The sequence below is a fragment of the Sparus aurata genome, chromosome 2 (assembly GCF_900880675.1).
Source record: "Sparus aurata chromosome 2, fSpaAur1.1, whole genome shotgun sequence".
Classification (NCBI taxonomy): Eukaryota; Metazoa; Chordata; class Actinopteri; order Spariformes; family Sparidae; genus Sparus; species Sparus aurata.
The window spans coordinates 19,447,130-19,472,323 of record NC_044188.1 but is presented as its reverse complement, the minus strand read 5'-3'; the positions used below and the strand labels follow the sequence as shown (position 1 = coordinate 19,472,323).

The 25,194-nt window shown below is 41.5% G+C and overlaps 3 non-coding genes across 3 annotated transcripts; 1 reads left to right on the top strand and 2 right to left on the bottom strand.

Moving 5' to 3' along the window:
* Positions 1 to 13,318: 13,318 nt before the first annotated feature.
* trnam-cau (transfer RNA methionine (anticodon CAU)) lies at positions 13,319 to 13,391 on the top strand. Its single transcript has one exon. It is a non-coding gene; the product is annotated as a tRNA-Met (tRNA).
* A 1,134-nt stretch (positions 13,392 to 14,525) lies between these two features.
* On the bottom strand, positions 14,526 to 14,598 carry trnam-cau (transfer RNA methionine (anticodon CAU)). Its single transcript has one exon. It is a non-coding gene; the product is annotated as a tRNA-Met (tRNA).
* A 2,579-nt stretch (positions 14,599 to 17,177) lies between these two features.
* On the bottom strand, positions 17,178 to 17,250 carry trnam-cau (transfer RNA methionine (anticodon CAU)). The gene has a single exon. It is a non-coding gene; the product is annotated as a tRNA-Met (tRNA).
* Positions 17,251 to 25,194: the final 7,944 nt, after the last annotated feature.

The following is a 25,194-nucleotide window of genomic DNA, read 5'->3' as shown; positions in this document are numbered from 1 at the left end:
TTTCATTCTTGACACAGCTACTTCTGCCACTTCTGTGTAATGTCTCCATGTTTAAATGTTGTTACGTCTTTGTATGTCTAGATATGAGAATTAAATTGTCAGGGGATCTTCATGCTGACTAATTTACTGGTATAACAAGCTACATTAGCCACACATCATTCTATTCAATTGTGATTTAGTCATTTTTCACTTGAGTTAGACATCTTTTCTTGTTTCTTGGCCTGTTTGACTCTAAAAAGCAGCATAACATACTAATAAGTAAAATTATCTTGCTGCATGACTCATTGTTTTCTCAAAGTCAGTGTTAATTTCTTTATTTTAGCTTTCTTTTGTTTGATTTTGGAACAGATTTACACATCTTTACAGATTTGACAGAAAAAAAAACAGTTTTGAATTGAGCCTCGTTTCAGGAAGCCACATGACCCGGAGAAGTGTTGGTGGTTTAGAGCAAGGCCACTCAGCGCTTTTCAGACAAGCAAAAGGAATCTTGAAGTCAATTTTAATTTGCGATGAAAGCCGGGAAAATATTGATTATTGCGCACTGTCAGGTCCTCTGTGACCCATGTTAAGAGAAAGTTGTCCTAACCTTGGTACATGTTGAATAAATGTCAGTTTTATGAATTCATCTATCAATATCCTGACCTTAATTAATTAAAAGTCCAAGTGATTCACTATGATGTAGAGGTTCTGACACCACTGGCTTGATTTTGACAGTAAGACACATTTTAACACAGTGTCCATGTGTAAAATATGATGTTGACTGCTGTGAGCGGGACGATGCAATTTATATTTTTCATCTACTTCACCATAATTGCAATTTTCATTAAATATGGAGGGACGATGCATCTTGTCAGAACTGCCCAAGGGGCATGTACATTATACATCGAGCATGATATATTTACCGTTTGGATGTCTTAAAGCACCATTAAATTACACTTTTTGGTATTAACATTTAATCAAATGTCCTCCTCGTGATGTAAGATGCTTGGAAGAACTGAACCCAACACGTGTCCCATGTTGCACTGCTGAAGTCTTGGAAAAACAAAATGTTTATCATACGTAGCAAATAAGCAGCCCAGGAGCCAAACAGACCTTTTCCCCTCCAGCACATTGTATTGCACTAATATATATGTGTGTATATATATATATATATATATATATATATATGTATATATATATATATATATATATATATATATATATATATATATATATATATATATATATATATATAGTGTATCCCTGAGTCAGGAGTCTTTACAGACATGAATAATGGTCTGGAAGTTTCCACCAACATCATCAAAAACAGGTCACACACTCACAGACGCTCACTATAAATTATGTAGCCGAGGGGCATCGAGGGCAGCCAGTCTGGACTTTATTTAGTGACACTGTGAGTGCCTCCGTGTGTGTGTGTGTGTGCGCGCAATTGTGTGTTCACTCCGGTGTAATTGCCCAACATCTGTAACTACATGCTGTGTCTATTGTGTGGGTAGGTATCTGTGTGTTCGGATGAGTTATGGTGGTCAGATCGACGTGTCAGAGAACAGACTTCCTTTCGTTTCTGCTCACACACACACACACTTAAAAACACATGCACCCACGCAGATAGACTATACGTCAGTGGCGGCTGGTGACTGAAAAAATTGGGGAGGACAGGAGGAAAACCAGTCCACGGTGTCTTATTATTTTACAAGAATTCTTTAAAAAACCTTTTCATTAAATGGCTAATATATAAGACAAAAAAATAATCAAATTTGTATCCTTTCCGGGATTCAAACCCCAGTCACCTGTATGATAAGCAACTGCGCTACCCCGTGTTCTATCTTAGCAGTCAACATTTACATTTCACGACAGTGACTTTGTTGCTACTCTGTATTGTGTGCTCTGTAACTGTGTTGCTGTCCCGGTCGTGCCGCTAACGTTATGTCCTCCAGCAGGCTCCTCGCTAGCCTTCTTCCTCCCTCCAGCAGGCAGCCTGGCCCTGTTGCTGTCCTCATCGGAGAGACGCTGAAGCTCAGTTTCTCTCCCTCTCTTGGGGTCGACAGAGAAACATCTAGCGGCTGCTTCTCCCGAGTTTTCCTCTGCATATTTTACGACAGAAAGTTTGAATTTGAAGTTGTGCTTTTTATTTTTTGCTGCACCGGAGCCATGGCGATCATCAGTGTGATACTGACTGACAGAAAGCAGCACAGCACAGGAAAAAGGCGAAGAAGAAATGACGTGCAGTGTCAGTGGTCACGTCTCCTTCTTTAATAAAAAACAATAATAATAATTAGACCCGACATTTATTTGGAACCGGCGGTTATTTATCAAAATATACACCTGAATCCGGCGTTTAAAGTCACCTGACGTTTTCACGAGCAGGATGCTTCCATTGAAAATCCATTAGAGGGCACCGGCAAGTCACAGTCCGCAGCCACGCAGTAATGGCGGCAGGCAAGATGGCAGCGCCCATAGATTTCGCCCCGGATTTGTGTATCCACCTGTTTCCTCGGGAGCCTATGGGGGCTGCCATGACAGATAACTACTTCCGCCGGCGGTTTTCTGTTTCCGGTTGCCTTGCAACTGCATGATGGCCGCTGCCGCTAAGCTAGCCCTAAACAACTAGCGTTAGGTCATAAGAGCTAAATTGTTTTTAAAATGAGCTCAGGTACAACATGTGCTGTTGTTGGTTGCCACAACAATTCATGAAAATTGAAGTTTTTTTCAGAAACGTCTCGTGTAGTACATCAACCACTGAGACAAACTTGTCCTGCCCTGCGCCCTACACGCCATGCTGAGGAAGGAGGAATGGAGACTAGCGCGGCTCGCGGCTTTGACACTAAAATAAATATTTGGGTTTATGAATATCTTCCACAGAATAGCTGCTGCATGACTTTCCTAACCCGGCAACGTCCGAGCAGCCGCCTTTCTCCACGGCTTCACTTTCCTTCAGCATTGTCCACGCTGTATGTTTAGCTTGATTGACACTCTGGCTGGGCGCTACTGCTGCCTTCAGAAATATAAACTCGCTGTGTTTCTTCAACAGTACTTTCCCTATTGTGTTACTGTGCAGGTAGTTGTATGCTTCTGTGCTTTTGTAACTGCGTAATTCTCCACCCGTCAACATCTTCAGAAAATATAAGATAAGCATTAGCCCGACGTTAGCTACATCGCTAACGTCAGGCTAATGCCGTGCTAATGCTTCATGTCATCTGCCTACTCCGTGAGAACTGACGGGTGAGGCACTATGAGAACTGTCCTCACGACTTATTAAAAATTCTGTACTGTGTATCCACCGCCGATTTTTATCTATTCTGTCGCTTTCTTTGTGTTAAAAGCCGGTTTTAGAGCGAGCATGACAGCTACGTTAACGTAAACACCGAGGTCAGCCAGTTCAACCGGAAGAGCATAACCGAATACCGCTATGAACCATGGGTAAACTCACAAAGTCAGGAATAAGGTGGATAAATGTGAGAATGAAATTTAGGAACTGTTATTGGACCAACCTGTTGTCAATCTTGCATTCTGGTTGCTGATTGGTAAGGGAGGACGTACTCCCTTAGCGCGTCATTTTACGTGTCTTAGCCAATCATAGATCAGCATGAAAAAATCCTTAATGCACTGAGTGAATGGAAGGAGATCCCTCCTACGGAGGACAGAAGCCCTCCGTCCTCCTCTAGCCCCCACCTTCCTGCTCCCTGCTCCTCTCACAGACTGCTCTGTCTCCTCCGTCTGCAGCTGTCGCTGTTGAACCGTTTTAAGTGGATTTTCTTCCAAAGAAGAAACTTTTTTATGATATAATATATATATATATATATATATATAATATTTTATAAATGATACTGAGATTTGGAAATGATTTATTTCAACCAGTTACTCTTTCTTAAAAAAAAATGTATCTTCCTCTTGCCTCTCAAAAATAGAGGAGGACCAACCTCCTCTGCCTCTATGGACGAGCCTCCTCTGCTATACATATGTCTGCTACTGTGTGATCACACACATTTTTAATAACACACAAAAGGTCACACAGTCAATGTAAGATGGAACTTCTTGTATCGTCAAGGTTACTCATGTGTTTTCCAGACTGATCCAGGAAACAGTCCTCAAGTGACATTTACATAACGTAAAATAATAAAGACTCTATTTTGGATGTTAGATGACTCTTCTGTGAAGCGTCCCTCCAACTCAACAGCTCACACTAGAGCCGATTAAAAACAACTTATTTTCCTCTCAGTCACTCCACTTCTGTCCTTGTCTTTAAAGAAAACTTCCCAAAGTTAGCCCAAAGTTTTCAACATGCTCCAGTAAAAACAAAAGCTGACAGCCGGCTTGCCAGACTAATGCCGGAAACATCTCCTTCACGATGACGGAACAGAGCACGGGGTGATATCTCTGTCCTCTCCATCTGGGATTTTACCCACACCAGAGTAAAGCGATTACATTTTGGAGACCTTGTCAAAATCAACTCATTCTGACGGTGAAGCATAATCAGTATGACCAGCGTGTTTTGTGGTGGGAAATGCTGCTCAGAGGTGAGCAGTTCATGCTGGTTGTTTACTCAGTGGGTGAAGTCATGTCCGATTTGTTTGGCCTTGAAGATGCTTCTGATTTTCTGGAGTGATGGTATGTTTAGGAAAGTAGTCCTGCAGACTGCAAACATTTTTCTTTATTGAGTAAGTGAAATTTATGTCTGCATATCTCCAGTGATAAGAGGTACTTGCACTTGCAATATGATGATGGTGATGCCATGGCTGTGTGTAAACTGCAACTTTATCAAACTGTTACTATAATGTTATTGCTTTCCCCAGTAACAAATAGGATTACAATTTCAAAATCAGTTGCTGTAGCTATATTACAGTCACTACATTAAGTAACGCCAAATGTTTTTTTTTGTCCATGCCAGGCTGTTTTATGAGGCGTACGCTCAGCAGGTCAGGGCAGATCAACAGTGGATAGAGGATGAGGGAGACAGTATATTTTCAGTGAAAGTGTTTCTGTTTGTTGTTTTGTGTTCATCTCGGTCAAGCAGATAGAGATCACTGTCGCCTGTTCCCAACTTTATGTAAGCAGCAAAATGTTTTCAACAAGCATCTCATACGGCAGCACAGCAACTTGAAACTTGTCTGTCAAAACACCGGTGATGACAATGGGGTGACGCAGCAAGCACTCCGGTTAAGCAAGAGAAATCTGGATTTCAGAGCAGGTCATGGTTGTGTCGAGTAATATGTAAAAACTTACAGTATTACACTTCATGAGTCACTTGCCCAACACTGGATGTGCACAACAGTTGGCCAGGAGTAGACTTACTTTTAAACTATGCTTGTATGACAGGACGGCAGCTTGTGTTAAGTGACCTCCTGTAAGAGGTTTACTTGTCCAATAAGGCTATGGTACGTGGCTATAGCAACACATTCCTCATACCTAAAGGACTGAATAGGTACATTTTCAGTGTCCCTTAAAACAACATGTGCCCAACTACAACATGAACGTTGCAACGTGACAGCAACACACCTTCATCTTACAGTCTCAGTTTGGTAAGGTTTAGGCAAAGAAAACTACTTGATTTGGGTTAAAATAAATATATCAATTATATACATGATGTTAGTTCTCTATATTAGTAAGTTAAAATAACTTACAGTTGACTATTGGTTTTACACTGCTCATGAGCTACGGTCCCCTCGATGAAGGTGCTGTGCTTGGTTATCCTGACCGTCCATCTCTGACCTCCTCCCAACACAGACTTTATCGTCTTTATACCATTTCCCCTCACTTCCTCCTTTGAAGCTGTAATAACTACTATAGCCCCTAGAGGTCGCTGTAGATGTACATCATAATTAGCTGCTTTTCCTTTTTTTTCGTCTAATGAGGATAGGCTTGTGCCTTGTGTTATAGACTAATATCAACATGATAGAAACACAACACAGCCACTTTTTTGGGGGGGTGGGGGGGTGGACTCTGTGGTCATCGTCACATTGTTGGGACACAGATGCTGTCACACACACACACACACACACACACACACACACAAACAATGAGATAGCTGTTTAGTGGATGCTGAGTCACAGCTATGAGCGTGAACCCAGGCATGACTCCTTTTTATTCCATGTGGTTTGATTCCACATGAACCAACAGGAAATTCAAACTGTTAACGGGACTAAACTTAAACTGCCTGTACGACACACACAGCAACAACCACATTACAAAGCTGAACAGGCAACCGATCTTTTAACCAATATGGAATAAATATAACTTTTAATATAAGAACTATGATGTAAAAACTGCAACCATATTAAATCTTATGTCCTTTGCAGTGTTGTTTACATATTATCTTGTTACTTAAAATAACAGCATCCACAAATGTGAAACAATCTATGTCATTGTACCTTTATTTTGAAACTTTCTATTACCATTATTACTGAGTAAGTTCCCATATATTTTCCCCTCACAGCTGCTGTTACCAACAGTGGGAAGTTAAAGCTAAACAGTGTGTTTTGTGCGGCTCACATTCCCGTAACATAAGTGGCTGTGTGTTTACCAAGTGATTCAGGGAAACAACCTTGGAATGCAAAGGCTTTACAAAGCAGCCGAGGATAAAGTTTGATGGAGTGTGTGTGTGTGTATGTTTGTGCTTGTACAAAGACCACAGACATCCAGAGCCCAGCTGTGGTTTAGCTAAAGTTTTTATTTATTGTTTATTTAGTGGCTTTGGTTTTTTTTTATATAAGTCTCACTCTCATTGGGTCTTCTGAATCATACCGTACCTGCAGGCAACAGCCACTGGGTAAACAGGTATTTCTGAGCAGACGGCTTTGGATTCAAGGGCACGGCTGAAACTTTCTCTGTTTTTCTCAGCTCCCCAACACTTCCACGTCTATTATCAGAAAGACGCAGCAGATTTCTTTCCAATTAAATACTTCACTGCTAAGATGTTGGTGGAGATTTATTGTAACCATTTTTTCTTCTATGATTAATGTTCCAATCGGAGACTTTCCCGCGTCTGACATTTGGAAGGCAACGCGTGTTAATTTACACCAGCAGTAAGATCTCATCAAAGTACAATATTAGCATACTTTTAATGCACGCTGGTGGTTTTATGATCAAAGAGGACGTTTGATTTGCCCTGACTTTTCAATTCGTGCCACCTGCAGGTCAACGTCAAGGTCATATTCTGTGAAGTTTCTCACCATGCTGGATGGCTTATAACAAAATGTACCAGAGGATGAATTCCTCAGACTTTTGAGATCCCAAATTTTGAATTCGTCCAACATTCGTTTATGAACGAATTCAAACCCTGTAAAGGTTCATTTATTGTCATTATACAACACCAGGGTTGTTAAATGGGAGAGAGTTTAGTCCCTTTATGTTACATAACTGAAAAAAGAAAAGAACAATAAACATCATTTTTTATTTTTATTCAGTGGAGTGCAGAGGATGATCTGAGGAGTCGAACAGCCTGAGGGAGGAAGCTGCTCCATGTCTGGTGGTAATGTAGCAGATACATATGCTTTTTTTTTTTTTTTTGCTTTTTGCCAGATGGCAGCAGGGTGACTTTTATTATTATTGTTATTATTATTAATATGGTTAATAAGCAAAAAAGTTACTTACAAACTAAATCACAGTGGTAAAGATTATACCTGATCAACATCAGTCTGTTAGCATTTCTCACTTGAGCATGTTAGCATAATGATGTTAGTATTAAGCTGGTAGCACATCTGTGTCTCAGTACAGAATCACAGAGCAGCTATCATGACTGTTGACTGTCTCTTTTCTTAATTCATCGTCTAGACGGCAGTTGACACAACAGACGTTATGACTTAAGTACTTTACTGGAATGATTTCCTAACTTATGACTTGAGTAATTTAGAACTGATCTCTTCTGCTGGATGTCGATGAGCATGTTACTTGTGTTGGGGCGCGTTAATGCGTCTCCTGATGAGTTGCAGTATGTCAGTATATCATATTTAGCTTTTCTGAGCTTTCCTCTTATATAAAATATAGTAGCTCATGTGAGATAAATACTAAAAATCATGTGAACTTATCTACACAGAGTCTGTTCCAGTGAAGCATTTCACAGCATCTGTATTCCTATAGTGTGATAAGGAGCACAGCTACAGCTACTGAAACCTCCCTAGAAAACATCTATTACAGTGGCTCTGTGCATCTTTGTGTGTGTGTGTGTGTGTGTGTGTGTGTGTCAAATGCTCTTTGTAGCCTTCACTACCATGTGTTTCCTGTTATTTGCACCTTTTTTTGGTCTGACCAGCCGCCGATCTCCCAGACAGGTCTCTCTCACATGCTCAGACACGTAAGACACAAAACAATTTATAATTCAGAGACAAACCACACGACAACACGCTTTCCTGCTCGGAGCGGTCACTCTGTGAAATCTGTCACTGCGTGATGTTGTTTTCCGAAAGGGGCTGTTATTTCCTTTTTTCTTGTTGTTTTTGGATTCGCTGTGTTCCCTCCATCTATTTTTAGAGGCGGACAGGTTGAGTGTACGTGTGTTGCTTTATTTGCTCTGCTGTTTCTTATTTTTCTGGAGTGACGTGGGGAATGGAAGAGATCAGATGTTCGATTTTTTTTTTTTCTCCATTCCTAGGGGCTGGTGGTTTGTAGGTAGGATGAGAGTGAGAGGTTGGGTACTGTAGATAAGAGAGTGATCAGGGTTACATGTTGAATCTCATCAATAAGAGATGAGCGGGGAGCCTGTCGGAGGGCTGGATGGAAATTGTGAAAGGGCCTTGGGCAGATTCAGAGGGGTTCGGTATGATATGCAGGGAGGAAAAGAGCTCAATATATGTGTATCATGAATATAACATGAAAGGACCGATTTATTTTTATGATAACATGTTCAAATGTACTCAGTAAGTTGGCTTATTCGAATTTTTTAGGTTATTTATCGGATGCAGTGCACATTAATAGAGGATACTTCTGTGTGCACGAGTTGGAAAAATTGCTATTTTCTGCATAGGTCTTAGGTAGCCACCCGAAAAGAGTTCTTAAAAGAAAATTCAATAGCTATTGATAAAAGCATGTAAGGCAATAAAGGAAGACAGGACGACATTCATTCATTTACTATTCACATTGTGCATGCAGTGTGTGTACCTGGCATTCATCTCTTGTCCGGGGGGCAACCAGTCACCTCTTTGAATACACAGTATGGAGATTCACCTCGGGAGTTTCTTGTCGTCTCCTGCACATTGCCCCGTCCCAGTTGGACATGCGTCCTGACCAACCTGTAAGAGTCATGCAGCGACCAGGACACAATTGGCAGTGTTGCCGCCTGTGAGCTCCGCGAGCTCCGTTTGTCGCTCAGGCAGAGCCGGCAACGCTGCCAAGAGCTAAAGCCGAGGGAAAGCAGGTGATTATTTTAGAACTATTCCCCTCACAGCACCAAGGAACGAGTAAAAACGTTGGATTAATGTTCCCTCTATGTTCCTCCCAGGCTACATCATGATCCGATGTAACGTTTTAAAATAGGATCGCCCATTTCTTATACATAAAAGGCTGGTTCGTATGATCTAACTATAGAGCAAGGAATCTCTGTCTGTCTGAAAAAAACAAACAAAAGCGTATACATTTAGAAGTAAAGTTGTCTTGAAGATAGTGCTGGATAATCTATTGATATTATATTGTTATATATCATCTTAGATTTACTTAGAGTATACAGTGTTAACCTGCTCATACAGTAAAGCATTTGTTTAACCTACCAGGCTGTTTTATTTGTTCTTATAATTGTCTCTACCCATTTCGTCACTATATCCACTTCGCTGATTATTATTTTTCTTGTTTCATTTTTTGCAATATTGTCAAAACATCGATATCATGGAACTGGTTAAAAATTGCATGTTTGATTTTGTTGCCTAGTCCTTGCATTTATGAAGTACCTGTAAGAAGATTAAACAATTTCAACATGTAGCCTTAAAAAAAGCACAAGATTATTTTAAGGCCGTATTGCCCAACCCCACTTAAAGAGAGTGAGACACCTGATTCAAGTGAACAGGTCGTTATCAGACTTCAGCAGAGCTTGATGATGAGCTGAACATTTGAATCAGGAGTGTCAGAGCAGGGAGACTTCTAGACATGACGGACAGGACTGAAGATGCACATGTTGTTGATTGCATTGAGTCAGGCTGTTATTAAATGTCATTTTATTTTGATGTGGACAAGTGTTGAGTTTTGTTAAAACAAACAAACAAACAAACAGAAAAACAAGTAAGGTAGAAAACAACTTGAATTTCCTGTCGTGTATGTGGAGTCAGACCACACAGAACAAACAGGAATCATGCCTGCATCCCCGCTCATAGCTGTGACTCAGCATCCACTAAACTGCCATCCAATTATATGCATGCGTGTGTGTGTGTATCTGTGTGTGTGTGTGTGTGTGTGCGTGTGTGTGTGTGTGTGTGTGTGTGTGTGTGTGAAGATTGAAATGTATGCCTGCCACAGAAGATCCACTAGTTTCACAAAGCAAAACCCGACTACAATATGTCACTCGGGAGGTAAAGCTCTTAATCTTATTTTAAATGCAGCTCAAATCTGCGTCTTCCTCTGTCTTGTTGATGTTTACAGTTTTCTTTACGCAGCGTTCGGTGTGTCGTATGTCTGTATGGCGTCGGCATGTGAATTCATTTGCTTTTTTTATGCACGTTTTGTTTGTGTGAGGAGTGTCTGCGTGTGTGGCGTGTGTGTGTTCTTGCGTGCGTGTTTAAGCTCTTTAAGCATGTGCACCAGGTAATTCAGGTAATTGAAAAGTCTGTAAGAATATAGTACACCGTGAGGTTCCTGCGCTGCCAGAACAAACTGTTTTACGGTTAATACCTAACTACACACGCACACGCACACACACGTACGCACACACACACACACACACACACACACGTACGTACACACACACACACACACACACGCCCGCAGACGCAGCAGTGAATCACTTCCATCGAATTAAAGTGACTCCGGTGCCTCAGGGGTTGTGTTATTTGTTTGTTTCCGTCTTCCTCCTCTCTTTTATCCCTTTGCCCCGTTTCCTACCAATGTGACGCTGTAATAAATGTGATCTCCTAAACTTGACTGTCCAGGAACTACGAAACAAAACATTTGTTGTGTTGTGTCGTCTTCAACCTTTTAGAAGTCATGTTTAAAACTTTCAACAACCGTAGAGTGTTTCATGCATTCAAGGGGCATAAATCATAACAGGAAGCACAAGAAAACATCCCATGTCGGTTGGAATAAACAGCAGCGTCTCTTACTGGGGACATCAGGATGTCTCTGGGATTTTGTCCATTCTTTTTTCAAATATTTAAACTCTTTTAAGTCTGCCCTAGCGATATGATTTTTTGAAATATCATCTCCGCATAAAGTTGAAATGGTGAATCAAGCAGCCTATTATCGGTGAATGTTTCCGTATCCACTGCCCTCCCCTCGGCCTCCAGCTGCATTGGGAATGACAACAGCTGCATCAGCATGTTGAATGTTGACTTCAGCTCAGTGTAAATCCAAAATCTCAGTGTGTTTCATGTGTTCAAAGGCCATACAATAGAGCAGGAAGCACAATAAAACACCTGCAAAGAATTTCACTGGATCCTTGAGTCATAATACAGAGGGGCTTGCAGTGGCCACGCACAGAAAGACACACACACACTCACACAAACCTCACATCTTGACTTGCACTTTAAGTTAATCATTTATTTAATGGAACAGTTTGGATCTGAGAATGTCATTTTTATTGGACTATTTTAAATGTGCGAGTGAGGACCCACAAGTACGACTGTCCTTTTTTCTCCTTATGTCTGCAAATTCCTCACATACGGTCTTTCTCCATTATTCAAAAGAAATATCTAATATTCATACCTAAATGAAAGCTGTTCTATAATGTAGTGTGAAAGAGGGAGGACGATGGGAGCAAGGGAAAAGGAGGGCGGATGTGACTGGAGGTCGGGAAGGACAGAGAAATGATGGTGTGTGTGTGTGTGTGTGTGTGTGTAGTGCGGATGGGTGACTGCTTATGTCTGTATGTGTTTGAATGAATTTCTCAAATCGAGAGAAGGAAAAACCGGAGAAAATGTGAATTCAAGTCTACACCCACGGTCTAAACAAACTCAACATTCCTCTCGTCCTTGGCGATGAGGCGATTCACGGTGCACAGCAGCACGAAAATGTAATCACGATAAAATGACTGGATGCGAGTGGAGAAACTGAATGCAACAATAAGTCAAGCGTGTTTTTTTTTTTTTCTCGCGTTAGACGTTGACCAGATGAAAAAGAGAGGAGGCCTTTCTCTTCGAAAAGAAAGGACAGATCGACAGTGCTCCTTCAATTCATTTCTGTCGCCTCGCTGTGTGTGATGCAGGGCGGCGCTGTCTCGCTACATCGTGTCTCAGTTATGGGTCATATTCTCACCGTTCCTTTCTGCACGCCTCAGTGACTTCATCAGCTCTCCTCCACCTCCTCATCATCTGTCCGTGTGTCACTTTTCAACGTCGGTCTGTCTCTCTCTCTAAAACCTCCTCTCAGTCTTTTCTCTGTCTTTGTGTGTCTACTTTTTTTCATCAGTTCTCTTCTTTCTTCTTCCTCTACGAAGTGTTACCTCCTTCTCATTGCGCCTGCTTGTCTTTTAGTCAATTCATCCAACCCTATCCTTCTGAAACATTATCGAGTCTCATTTACTGTGATAGGCCTCCACCCTGAATTAGATAATTCACTGTAGTGCAGTTCTTTTTTCTCTTGCCTGTTTTTCACTCCAGAAATGACTGATCTTTAACTCTCGATGGGCACCAACATGCTGAAGGTGGCCAGATCACATGGGAACGCAATTTTAACAATTTGATAACATTGCATGATAAAAAATTACATTACTGCAGAGACAGTGGACGGTCTTGAAACCAGGAAAATGAAAATAGATTACTCTTGAGGGTTCCTCCTTCTGACCTTTATCTAAATTGAACTGTTGGTGAGCTTACCTGTGGTTATTGGGTCAGGTCACCCAAATCACATAAAGCATTTTCCCATTTGATTTAATTTCCTCCATTCCCTTGCTGTTTTACTGCAGTCTCCTTGAAAGGTGTTGCTTTCCCCACCATCCATTCTGAATGAACTCAGGGGATGAAGGGTACAATCGAGTACCCTTAAACAGGCCCTCCACTTCACGTTGAACGGTCTGTCTTCTCTACCTAGTCTGTAAAAAGGCTTAATAATTTCTGGTTTTGGAGGAAGCCTTAAAAAATAATCATGATGATGCTTTGGCTTGAAACATTTCTACCGGAAACCATGCACTACAAACTGGAGCTACAATCATGACAAATTGTCTCAAAGACAGTAGTGGAAGTTTTGAGCCTCGTTGGCGCAGTAGGCAGCGCGTCAGTCTCATAATCTGAAGGTCGTGAGTTCAATCCTCACACGGGGCAGGAATTTTAAAGACAGATTGACCAAAATGGAAGAATCTCAAAGAAGCTACATGTGGGCCAGATTTCTACAGATATTTGATCTTATCTCAGTGAAGTAATGCTGGGGAAACAAGCTGTCAAGAGTGTTGTACAAGTTATCTGCTGGAAATCCTAGATTTTCAACACTTGAACTTTACAGATGCACATTCACGCTCAGTTTGACCTATACGCAACAAATGCCCTGTTATGTTTTGTTGTCAACTGCCTTAAACCACATGCCCCGTGTGAGGGTTGAACTCACGACCTTCAGATTATGAGACTGACGCACTGCCTACTGCGCCAACGAGGCTCAAAAAATCAAAACTGACGATGACTGAAGACAGATAACGTAACTGTCATCTTAAGAGTTAATTTTCGAAATACAAGTTTAGGTATTGAAGGATTAATTTTTCTTTCTTACAGCACATACATGGTACATTACTTTTTTACAGTATGTAGTTTGTGTCTTCAGCATTCTACATTGCTCGGATGAGATATACTTTATACCGGGGCCGTGAGCCGGAAGTAGAAGGACTGCGGCGGCGTCTTTCCTCCGAAATAACCGCAAGCAAGAGTGTCATTGTGCATCTAGTTTGTGTAAATATCATGTACACCATATACGAAATGTACAAAGATGTAGCTTCGTCTCGCTCTTCGTACGCCATCTTGCCCGAATGCCGTGGCAGTTTGTTGTTGCTAGTGATGTAAAGAGGTCAGCTGGAGGTGGCTCTGTTACCACTAGTTGAAATGGGTACAGCGCCACCTATCGTACCGGGGTATAACATGCTCCGGCCAATAATTCGATTTCCTCATAGGCATGTATACTCGGACAACTGCAGTTGTCTGATTGAGTAGCATAGTCGAACTATGGCTGTAATCCGACTAAGCTGTGCATGTAAATGCACTGAATGTAACAATACCGACTGAATGTGCATCTGTAAAGTTTTTATGTAAAGTTCAAGTGTTGAAAATCTACGATTTCCAGCAGATAACTTGTACAACACTCTTTACAGCTTGTTTCCCCAGCATTACATCACTGAGATATCTGTAGAAATCTGGCCCACATGTAGCTTCTTTGAGATTCTTCCATTTTGGTCAATCTGTCTTTAAAATTCCTGCCCCGTGTGAGGATTGAACTCACGACCTTCAGATTATGAGACTGACGCGCTGCCTACTGCGCCAACGAGGCTCAAAACTTCCACTACTGTCTTTGAGACAATTTGTCACGATTGTAGCTGTTAGGTCATGTGATTTTTTCATGCATATAGTACCAGGAAGGCAGAAAGAGCCCTTGTCACATATTCAAAGGTGAGCCAATCCACTCACATTGACAGTTCATTGTGGGCTTTTAGACAAAACAACCTTAACACGTCAACTTTATTATTTCATACCTTCTTAAAACTTGCTGTCTTTATTGACTTCAGACTTGACTGTTGACAACAGTGGGGCAGTGCAAGTTGAGGGAACACACGAATACGATAATTCCAACAAAGATTGCAGGAGAGTGAGGATTGAACTCACGACCTTCAGATTATGAGACTGACGCACTGCCTACTGCACCAACGAGGCTCAAAAATGGTATATTGTCATCAAAGTGAGTTCTCATAGTTGCAGTTGTCAAGTCCCATGATTTTTTTTTTTCCAAATTTCTACATATTGTACCAGCTAGGCAGTTAGAGCACTTGTTTACCTCTTCGCTTAACAACTAATGAAACGATTTAAACAAGTTGACTTGCTTACTTTTTACATTATAAAAACGTGGGGTTCTTATTGGCACATTTTCACCTCTGTTAATTTTGTGTACGTCTGACTGTGCCATTACAAGTTGGTTTTCAGATACCTCAAAAATGGCCTCTGCTGTAGTACAAGCTCCTCTTAAGTGCAGCTTGTCCCCCTGGAGTAAATTGTCAAGCCTTGCCTACAACCATAAACTAAAGAAGAACGAGATATGAAAACGATTCGGGTGGTTATGTGAGTGCTTGGAAGCATTATGTATGTTAGAGGCCACCACCATGACTAATACATGATGGTTAGATTGGAAATCGACAGTCCCTTTAACACTACTTCCAGATATGCACTTAAAGTAACACCATCAGAGAAAGGGGAATGTGGGAAATGGCAAATGTGATATAAAAAAATCGAACAAGATAAAGGGTAGACCGGAGACAGATACGGAAACAGAGCTTTTAAATAAAGCTCCTTACATGTTACCCTCTGCTTTTGATTGGTTTAATTTCCTGGTTTCCTTGGTGACAGCAGGGTGATGATTTGTCCCGATAAGAAATACAAAGAAAGCATCGTGAGACAGAGGGGATGAGAGAATAAAGGAGTAGTCAATGAGAGAAAAATGATAGAAATGAAAAATGCATGTGAAACATGACTGAGTGGTTTAACTACGGTTTAAAAAACACAACACCAGGTAAAGAATGAGAATGCATCAATGGTGGTACCTTACTATAGTGTCACCTGGATGTATGTTTAAGAGAAAAGAAACACGGCCTAATCTGCAAAACAAAGCGAGTTGACATTTTTTTTGTGTGTGTGTGTGTTTGCCCTCAAGGAAAAGATAAGAAGCTGCTGACAGTCACAAAAACAGCCGTGTTGGAATGATGAGTTCAAACCCCCCCTCTCTCCCTGACCTTCTCTCTCCCACTCTTCTGATTGATCCGCCTTTCCCTATAGCCTCTCTATGTATTTACTTCGCTGTTTTAACCTTAATCTTAATTCTGCTCACTCTTGTTTATCTCCCTGTATGTTTCTTCTTCAATCTTGCCCATCTCCTTAGGGACTGAGAGACGGCTACTTTGTTTTGTTGAATCTCTTTCTCTTAGAATAACTTGGAAAGCAGTCAGAGATGGATGGATGGATGGATGGATGGATGGATGGATGGATGGATGAATGGATGGATGGATGGATGGACAAATGACTGGCTGGTTGTTGGCCTGTAGTATGTGATCATTGGGCTGAGGGACTGAGACTGCTGTTCAATGATAACAGCACAGGAAGGGTTGCCACAGCAACGCACTGGAACAGGAAACAGCCTTTAGAGATATAGAAATGGCCTCGAATGAAAAGACATCAGTCATAGTATGAGTGGCTGGTTGCAAATATTTGGAAGTTGAGAAACAGGGAAACCATTGTACTATTGTATTGATATCATTGTATAAATCATCCGTCTTGTGTGATGTAAGTGGGACAGCTGAACTTTTCCTTCAGGTGTGGTGACAAGCTAAAACATTTTATTCTGTCATCTAAAGCACATGCCCCTTGTGAGGATCAAACTCACAACCTTCAGATTATGAGACTGACACGCTGCCTACTGCGCCAACAAGGCTTGAAAGTTCTATATTTTGATTAAATGACTCGCCGCAATTGCTATTGTCAAACCATATTATATAGGATGTTGCAATATGGTGATGTAGTCAGTTTCGTCAGTGGGGAATGTGTGTGCATGAATGAGTGTAAGGTATGGTGTCAGGGATTCACACTGCATCCTTTAAAACAAACAGAGCAGGACCAAGAGAAGCTCTAGAGTAGGCTCAATTCAACCTATGCACAATGTGTACCCCCCATTGTGTGTTGTTGTCCGGCCCACATGAATCCATGAATGAGTGTAAGGGAAGTGGCCCATATGAAGCTTCTGTCAGACTCTTGCGAGTTAGTTGTATGTTTGTCTTTTTTATGCAAATCTACCAACAGGTCCAGTTCAACCTATGCATCATGTGACTCCCCCATTTGTGTTTCGTTGTCATGTACCTTTAAAAAACCTGCCCCGTGTGAGGATTGAACTCACGACCTTCAGATTATGAGACTGACGCGCTGCCTACTGCGCCAACGAGGCTGAAAAGTACATATCAGTGATTGAGATCAGCTGTCACAATTGACTCATTACATGGTGCAGTGGTGTCTGTCTACTGCACCAGAAAGGCCATCAGAGCTGTTGTCACATATTAAAAAGGTGAGCAACAATAACCACTCAACTTGTTTTGTTGGTCAGTTTGGAAACAACCACTGAACGTTCTCTTTTTCTTACTCCTCGTCCCCGTTGGTTCAACAGTTAAGCAAAGCAAACTCTTTCTTTTTCTCTTCTTGCTCTACAAACTTTGCATGCTTGTGTTCATAATTTTCTTCACAAAATTAGTGCATTGTGATCGAAATTTCTTGTCACAGTTGCAAATGTCAAGTCCCATGATTTTTTCAAATGTCTACAGATTGTACCAGCTAGGCAGTTAGAGCACTTGTTTTCCTCTTCGCTCAACAACTGATGAAACGATCTTAAGACTTCTACTTGATTGCTTTCAACCATAGGCGGCAGGGTCACAGCAGCAGGTGAACTTGAATAAGGACATGGTGATTAATTTAATTTCAAGTGTTACTTAGTTGTATTAGTAGTAGGTAGTAGGTAGTAGTAGGTAGTAGTAGGTCTGCTCCGTCCCCCGGAGCTGACACGGAGCAGATACGCAGTGCACCAAACCTGGTGGAAGTTAACACATAGACTAAAGTGAAACCTACCAGCTCTGCTGGCGTGGCGGAGACGTAACGCAGTGGACACGTATCTGGTGGAATCTAGGGGTAAGACTTACAGCACATAACTGATACAACACTTCTGAAGTTTGTATCTCCAATTTTCTACATAACTGGGACGCGATGAAATATCTGTAGAAATCTGACCCTCCGCCCGAAATCTACTGACAATCACAATTTATTCATAATTATCATTCTTACAGCAGATAATGGGTGCATTACTTTTTACAGTATGTAGTTTGTGTCCTCAATATTCTACATTGCTGAGATAAGATGAACTTTAACCCTCCTATGATGTTCCGGTCAAATCTGACCGATTTACAACTTCATAATATCCTAAACCTTTTATTTTTCTTCTGATTCTCTCGAGGCTTTATGATATCCTCCACACTAGGCATTTGAACATATAAAATTTCTGATCAGCACTTTCAACGAATTTTGAGTCATCTAATCAATTTTGTAACACCCATGGTGTTCCCGGTCAAAACTGACCGGCATATGAAATGAATGGGTAATACTAGATTATGTTCATTCCTTAGATGGAAAACATCCCCATGTACACCCACACATCTACATCCACAACCACAAACATCGTCCCACCCTCACACACACACACACATACACATATACAGTATATATTCCCCCACGTGTACCACACATTCCAGACTGAAGAATTAGATGTCATTTATGGGAAACTGTCTCTTTCTCGCGCTTATATGCCCACCTGGGAGCCACACACACTCTCCAGACCTAACAATGTACCATACCTGTTCAAAGGCCCAATATATACTGATTTACACATTTCAAACTCAACAATTAGGTGTTTGTTATTGGAAACGATCTCTTTCCCATGCTTATGTGCCCATCCCTACACGTGAACCACACTTTGCAGAATAGACTATCTTCTCATAGACAACCTATATAAAACTTTATTTGTGCCTTTCTGTCATTTGACTCTGTGACCACTATGAGTAGGAAATTTACTGTAATAGAGGCTCTGGACCGATTTTTTTAATCAGATGAAGACGAGATGGAAGTTTAACTGGAGATAGAGGAAGATGTGTCAGTAATGGAAGACAACATCCATCCTGATTTTGATCCAGACCTTTATGAGACTGACCAGTCAACAGATGAAGAGGCTCCAGAGGAAGAGGCACATGGAGAAAAGGCACGAGAAGAAGAGGCACCTGAGGTGACATTCCAGTCCAAGGGTGGCAACTTGCTCTGGTATTCTTCCTCCCAGGACAGAGGAGGCAGAGCAAGAGTGGAAAACTTTGTAAGGATGACGTCATGGCCAACACGATAAGTTATATCTCGTGTGGATGACATCAAGTCCAGCTTCCAACTCTTTTTACCAGAGTCCATGGAGGGAATTGTACTGGACATGACAAACCTGGCAAACCTGGGGTGTGTTTGGGGACACATGGAGAGAGTTGGACCAGGTAGACCTCCAAGAGAGTATAAATAAAACAAGTTAGCTACAAATGTGATGCCTATGTTTGCAAGGCACACTCCAACCTGATTGTACAATGCCACTCCTGTGTCCTATTCCAAGGCTGGTGAGCGTTCCTCCAGTTTATGTTTTTAATTTCGAGGGCTAGACAATGGGTAGGGGTATTTCACACTGAGAAAAACAGCTATTGATGGATTTACAAAAGAATACGGAAATGTTATCAAAATGCACCCAGAAGCATAAATTTTGGGTTGAGACAGAGGTGCACACACAGACACACACACACACACACACACACAGATGACTATTCATGTTGATTTTCTGATGTCCTGAGAATTTGGTCTCCGTTTTGATTATTATTATAATTTTCAGTGTCTATTCTTTGTATATTTACTGCAGTTATGCATGTTCACAACTAGTTGGAAACATTGTTTACAGCATTAAAGGGTGTTAAATAACATTTGGTAAATGATTATGTTCTAATTATGTTTTTTGTGGTAATTTAAGAGCAGTTAAACCTGACCGGTCAAATTTGACCGGGAACACCAAAGTAAGGGAGGAGAAACGAACATAATACAAGGGTTAACAGGAAAACTGGCCCACATGAAACTTCTGTCTACTGACATTTTCATTTCAACCTGTGCACCACATGTCTCCCACTTTGTGTTTTGTAGTCATCTGCTTTTAAAATAACTACCCTATGTGAGAATTGAAGTCACAACCTTAAGATTATGAGACTGAAATGCTGCTTACTGCAACAATGTGCCATCTTTTGATAGAAACAACATTTTACAATAACAATTGTGAAGTCACATGATTGTTTTCAAATGTCTGCATGATGGGCTAACAAGGCAGTTGGAGCCCTCGTCACATACTAAAAGGTGAGCAGATCCATTTCCAGGCTGCCATTCAATGATTCACTACAGGAAGTATTGCCACAGCAACCACTGGAACAGGAAACAGCCTTGAGAGATATAGAAGAATACTTGAATGAAAAAGCATCAGTAATAATATTTTGTATTTGAAAATATCACCATCTTGCTAACATGCTAAACTAATAGGCTGCATCTTCAGTTGACTGCAAATGCTTGGAGGTCTGCCCCATTTGATGTAAAGATTACAGATGCACACAGTTGACTGTTTCCTTGGTAAAGGTGTCGAGCTTAATGATCTTATTTTGTCATCTGACTTTAAAACACCTGCCTCATGTGAGGATTGAACTCAACCTGGGGTCATGTCCCAGCCCAATGAGGGACATGACACAAATGACTTAATCAACAAAAACACAGGTTAAAGGACACCCAAGACTAAGAATACAACTTGAGCAAAGACAAATCAATAGGGTGCATGTGGTAGTCTGTATTTTTTCTTCATGGATGAGTCTGAGGCATGATGTTAAGGGAAACCAGAGGGATTTGTTTTATGGTATTAGCTGAGTTTTGCAACTTTTGCTTAATCTATCCATTATCTGTGTCTCCCTCATTGTGTTTTGTCATCATCTGCCTTTAAAAGACCTGCCACATGTGAGGATTAAACTCACGAACTTCAGATTATGAGACTGACACGCTGCCTACTGCGCCAACAAGGCTTAAAAGTGGCAAAGCATGACTCAATATAGTGTCACAATTACAATTGTCAAGTCACATGATTTATTTTTCACATGTCTGCCTGATGTACCAACAAGGCAGTTAGGTCCTTAGTTATATTACTGTGACATAATTGAGTGATTTTTTTAAATGTCTGTTATTGTACCAGCAAGGCAGTTAGAGCCCTTGTCACGTGTTCACATGAATGGTCCGTGTATCATCTGATCATTCAATTATTCCATTTAATCTGGCAAATGAAAAATGAAAAAACGATCTATATTTTGTTTTTCTGTTTTTGTGTATGCGCCAAACGTTGAAAACTGGTGTTTATTTTCCTATTTTCAGTCCAAAACGGTAAATATGATAAACAAGGACCCAAAACGAAAAAATAAATCTAATTTACATTTTCCGTTGTTGTTATACCATTTCCCATGGTATATTTCTGCTGTGTGGCCATGCTTTGCGCATGTATAGTCTGGTATCTGTAGTCACTAATTACGTTTTCAATAAAGCATTGGGGGAAAAAAAAAATCTCTGGTCGCGTAATATACTGCGGTCAAGCCAGCCGTGGTTCGCGTTTGCTTGGTCAAATCAGCTGCACCTTTTTTTTCAGTGCGCAAATGCACTAACATTTACGGTAATCGCAATGAATCCGCTCTGACTGTGGGTCAGACTGCAGTTTCACAATCAGACCCATTAAACATACGATACTTTTACAGTTATTATTCCCGGTAATAAACTGAAGGTATTACGAAGGTATCCTTCCGGATTTCAAAGTAAAGGTCAACGTGAGAAAAAAAAAAACCAAAACATTGTTTCCATAAGTAGTTCAAGATTCATATACTGCTGAACTTAGTACTTCCTAGAATACCTGTATAACTAGTGTGAAGTACTTTTACTGTGTACTTTTCCGTGTTGACACCAGCACACAAATCTCAAAAAAGAGACAAACACAAGCTCTTCTTCTAATCCTTCAGTCGGGAACACTTCCTGTTGTTGTTTTTATGACACATACCTATAACTGCAGTCGCGAGTGATTATGTGATTATCGCGGAAACTCCTTGGCCTCGCGACGCCAGCTGTCTACCTTACTGCAGACTCAAAATGCAACCGGTGGGGTATACCAGACGGCGGAGCAAAACCGGATTGGAGTCGTAACGCAGCGGACAGTATCCAGTGGAAAGTTGGGGTAAGCAACATCACCAAACACTTGGAGCGTGCGCATAGAATGAAGCCAAAGGAGTGCAGCATGTTTGATTGCTATAACAAAGCGAGTAAAGTTTGCAGCCCGGCTAACGCTAAAGACTGCAGCGCCGAAGCAGCGGCACCCGGTTTCGTTTCTGCGAAGTCAGATGACGGAATTTACCAAAAAGTACTGGTCCTCGGTATACATCCCTAGTGACCAGAGATTTTTTTTCCCCCAATGCTTTATTGAAAACGTAATTAGCGACCACAGATACCAGACTATACATCGCATGCAAAGCGTGGCCACACAGCAGAAATGTACCGCGGGAAATGGTATAACAATAACAGAAAATGTAAATTCGATTTATTATTTTGTTTTGGTTTCCTTGTTTATTGTATTTTCTTTTTTGGGCTGAGAATAGGAAAATAAACCCAAGTTTTCAATGTTTGGTGCGTACAGAAAAATGAAATATTGACTCATTTTTTTCGTTTTGTGTTTTCTAGATTAAATGGAATAATTGAATGATCAGATGATACACGGACCATGATTGAGTGTAAGGCATGTTGTCAGAGATTCACGCAACGTAGTGTGAAACAGACAGAGATGAGCAGGAGAGATGCTGGACTTAGAGCAGCTCAGACTATCACAGATGCACAGCCAGCGGGCCCGGTTCTAGGCATGGGCACGGGGGGGCAATGCCCCCCCAAATGCTTCGGCTGCCCCACCAAACCGACCCCGCTTCATTCCGGAAAAAAAAAAAAAGTGTATTCAAAGATATAATATTGTAACGTATTCCCATAAATGCTGCTCAGAGTAATCACAGTCCACGGCTCTTCTGCCAACAGAGCCGGTGTCTCTCTCTCTCTTGTACCGTGCATACAGTCAGTAGCAGCTTCTCTCAGTTAGCATCACATTAGATACTATGGGCACTCCAGGCTTGTCAGTTGTTAGCATGTCGGCTAGCAACTGCTAGTAGTAGCCTAGTCCCATCGGCGGCTGCCGCTGAGTTTGTCTCTGTCCCGCTCCGCGGCATGGGAAGCGCCACACGGGCAGGCTACGTACCGGTTGTGAAGCGGGTTTCAACTTTCAACCCTTGTTAGCCCCGCTGTTAGTCCTGTTGGCCCACGAGCCTCACCCACCCCCGCAGACAGGATTAAACAACACACGTTAGTGAGAGGGGACTCCATAACCTGTAAATTCAGGTTAGCACCGCCGGCCACTGTTTAACGTTACTTCCTGGGGCCAGAGCCTCCGACAGTGGCTAATCTGAGGCTGCTGGCATCTGGCAGGGGGAAACAAGGAAACCCAGACGGGATCACACGACTTTCCAAAGCGCGAGAAAGTCGTACACAATAATATAGCATCAACCAATCAGACAAGATTTATTTATTTATTTTTATAGCGCTGTTTACAAAATTGCTTTGTCACAGATTATAAAGAAACTTACATTTTGCCCCACCACCAAATTTCCCAACCTCCCTTCATATCTACCACGATTAATTTGGGAAATTTGGTAGTGGGGCAAAATGTATGTGACAGACTGACAATCTTAAACATGGGCAGATGCCAGAGGAACCACAAGTCCTTATGGACCGGCTGATTAATCATTCTTTTCCCTGTCTAGTAGTGTTGTGACGTTCACGAACGAACCAATTCTATTGAACGGCTCGTTAACATGAACGATGGGATCCGAGTCGCAGCTTGGAACCGTTCTTTTTTTTTCTTTTTTTTTTAATATCACTGTGTGCTCCTCCTTTGCTCCTCCCCTGAGTGGGACAGAGAAGTTACATGGGGAGGAGCGCAGTCCAGTTGGACGGTGCTTATTAGATATGCAAATGTAGCATGATGCCACCTGAGTGCTGCCTTTGCATAAAAAAACAAAAAAGGAGAGCAGAGCAGCTGCAGCAGAGGACAGCAGCAGAGGACAGTTTTGTTCCAAATCTCACCCTATCATACCTCCCAGTGATTATTTCCAAGATAAAATGAGTGACCACCAGGCTGGCCTCTTAAAATGTAAAAAATTAAAAAATCAGTCAAATGAGCCAGTTTTTTGAATGGCTCTCTGAAAGGCAGTGGTGGTTCTAGACCGGTTTTAATAGGGGGGCCAGGTTGGGGCCGGCTTTTTTGTTAGGGGGCACATACAACCCGGGAAAAGACAAATCCCTCATTTAGACAAGGGATAAATGGGACTTCAAACAATGTTTACAATTTCAACAACTTAGATTGGGTAGTAAACTGCTGAGACACTTTATTTCCACCTTTCCCTTCAGTAAAAAATCTGTGCAAGAAATCTGTCATTGTATTATTGATGCAGACTCCCTGTCGGGGGGGCCACAGGGGGGTCCAGACTCAGAGTTACGGGGGCACTGGCCCCTGTTGGCCCCCCCCTAGAACCGCCCCTGCTGAAAGGAACGGCTCACCAAGATCCGGCTCCCCTCAAAGAGCCATAAATCCCATCTCTACTGTCTAGCGTTATTCAAAGGCTAAATGACAATTTAGTCTCTCCAATTCTTTCACATTTGCTGAAATTACAATCTGATCACTATTTATATACCACATACAAGTCTCTTTATCACAGTCATGGTTACCCCCTACAGTCACAAACTTTTACATCAGTCTGCATTCTTTTGTAGCGAATTTCTTATTCAGATGTTCAAAAATGTGCATGGTTTGAAATAATACAAATCTACCTCAGTTTTTTTATTTGATTATTTGTTTGCAAAAGTAAAAAATGAACCAATGCCTTCTGGGAATTTCAAGACTGTATTGAGTGGACCATGCCTGCGTGGTTGTTGGAAGTTAGAGATTGAAAATTGGAAGTTGAATGAGATTAAGCTAGCAAAAAATTGAAGGCATCAAGCGACACAAGGGGTGAGCGGAGAAAAGAGGGAGAGAGAAATCTGAGAGCACTGTAGGCTGACGGAGAAAAATGCTGCAAACCGACTTGATTTGTTTTTAAAATCAAGTGCAGCTTCATCTAGAAGAGGTAAACATGGATAACGAATGATGGCAAGACATTCTTATTATGGAACGGCT